We start from the raw sequence: 2,498 nt of genomic DNA, 5'->3' as shown, positions 1-2,498 counted from the left end.
ACGCAAGTTCCCTCCCGGGTGTTGGGCCACATATGACGCCAGGCATCATAAAGCGAGTTGTCAGTAAGTATGGACTGAAGTAAAGTGGTAGCACACAGATGGGATGAATGGGGATCAGAACAGTCCATTTCCACTGAAAGAGTAACATTAAAACCCCCCCCCAGAGTATAACCGCAGGGCCAAAGGAAGAGATAAGATGCCAAATGTGAGTAAAGAAATCGGGATCGTCTGAGTTAGGGCTGTACACAGCAGCGATCGTCATGGGTTGAGTTAACAAGGAGCCATGCAGAATTAGGTATCTACCATCAACGTCCGTATTTGCCTGAGTAGTTTGCCAGGGGAGACCCCTGCATACCAAAATGGAGACCCCCCCTTGCGTAAGAAGAATAAAACAAGGAATGTGATTCTCCCCAGTAACGCGACCGGAGTCTGGAGGCAGATTCAGGCAAGAGGTGCGTCTCCTGTAGGAAACATATGTCTACCCTGTGTTGCTGCAAGTGAGAGTGAATGAGCCTGGCTTTTCGTTGATCGTTCAGACCGCGGACGTTCCAGGTCCAAATCATGGTGTCAGTAATGTCATACTATATCTGAATGAAAAGCGGCGCAGTGCAAGTAGGACAGACATTGTACAGAACTAAATAGTGTGCAGCCGCGCGGGATCACCCACCGACAAGGGAGCAAGGAAGGCGGCCACAGCAAGAGGCAAGCTAAATCGGATACAGTACAGTGAAGCGATCCGACCACACAGAACCAATGAATATTAAACGAAAGGTAGCATACCAAAACCCCCCACCCATCTAATCCTCCCATGATAGCAACTCAAAAAACAATCCCAGATGCTTTTCAAATGTCTCAACCACCACCCCGCAATCCTACCCTAACAGACCAAACAGCAGCATTAAAAGGAACCCAAGCCCCACACCCACTCCTGCCCCCAAATCAGACCCCAGAAGACCCTCCACCCCCACACCCACTCCAACCCCCAATCAGGCTGAGATACCACCCCTTCCCACCCCAGGAACCCACAACTTGGTAGAGCGGAAACCGTAAGGAGAAAGGTAATTATCCTGTAAGGGCATGGCAGAGCTCGGCATAAACCCCTGCAGTTAAGCAGGGTGGCCAAGCTACCAGAGCATCAGACAACAATCAGTGATTAGTAAACCTAGAAAGTACAACCAGTCAGTCATTGTTGCTAAGGCGATCATCCCCAGCGGGCTGGGAGATGGATGGAGAGGGGCCTGTTGATTTGTCAAGTTTCTTTGCAAAGGCAAGGGCATCTCTGGGATCCGGGAAAATAAGCGCTTTTGCGCCCTGCCGAACTCTCAACTTTGCTGGGTATGCCAATGAGTAGGAGACCTCGTGATTTTGTTAAATCCGCTTTGCATGAAGGAATTCACATCTGGCAGCCTGAACAGTGAGAGTATAGTCTTGAAAGAAAGAGAGCGTGTTGCCTTGATGATTTATTTTGCCCATGTCCCGCACCGCATGGAGAATGGCATCACAGTCTCGGAAATTTAGTATTTTTTTGATGATAGGGTGAGGAGGTAGTCCGGGACCAAGGCATGGACCAAGGGAGCGGTGTGCGCATTCAACAATAAAAACTGAGGAGAGCATATCACTGAAGAGTTCCTTGATTAGTTGCTCCACAAAGTCCTCCATATGGGCTATGTTGGTGGACTCTGGAAAGCCAGTTATGCGGAATTTACTCCGACCTGAGCGGGCCTTCAAGTCCTCGTTTTTCTACTGGATAAGAGCAAGAATTTTGTCAATCTGTAGCAGCTTCTAATGATACTGCGTGGCTGCATACTCAGAGTCCGAGACTCTGGATTCGACATGGAGGAGACGATTGTCGTGGGAGTCAAAACGGGCCTTCACAGAGTCCAGCCGGGCAGAAAGCTGGTCCCGTTGAGTCACTATTCCTGTGACTGTCGATTTGACATTCAACATGATAGCTTTTAGGTCATCATCGCGAGAGGGGGGCGAGTCCATAGTTGCTGCGGGGTCACCACTGTCCAAGCCAGCGCCGTCCTGGCGGGCCGACCTGTGATTTTCGAATGCAATTTGGGCTGTTTGGGTCGACCTCCCCCATGGTGGAGGAGTCTCACAGCAGGCGCCACCAAGAGATGAGGGAGCAACAGAGCACCCAAGATGAGCAGAGTTGGCGCAAGGAGGACCCCTAACCCAACTCCGAGCACACACAGTGACTGGAACAGAGGGCACCTGGACAGAGGAGAACGGCCTGTAGGGTGGACCTCAGGGTGGCAGCCCAGCCGGGAAGGGCTCCACCGTCGCGACTCTTCAGCGAACAAAAGCCTTGGAGAAAGACAAATGGACAGGCAGAGAGCAGATGGAAGATTTGAAGGATCCATAGGTCCCCAAGAAGGAAGCACAGTCACCCAGCTCGACATGGGCCCAAAGATCAAGACGTGCACCACACTGCGCACAGGCCCTACAGATGAAGTCTCCGCCGAGATGGGCCCAAGAGGAAAGAGGCCATC

This window comes from Lissotriton vulgaris, unplaced genomic scaffold, assembly GCF_964263255.1.
Source record: "Lissotriton vulgaris unplaced genomic scaffold, aLisVul1.2 SCAFFOLD_1620, whole genome shotgun sequence".
NCBI lineage: Eukaryota > Metazoa > Chordata > Amphibia > Caudata > Salamandridae > Lissotriton > Lissotriton vulgaris.
The sequence above is the reverse complement of the archived record's forward strand: the minus strand, read 5'-3'. Positions refer to the sequence as shown.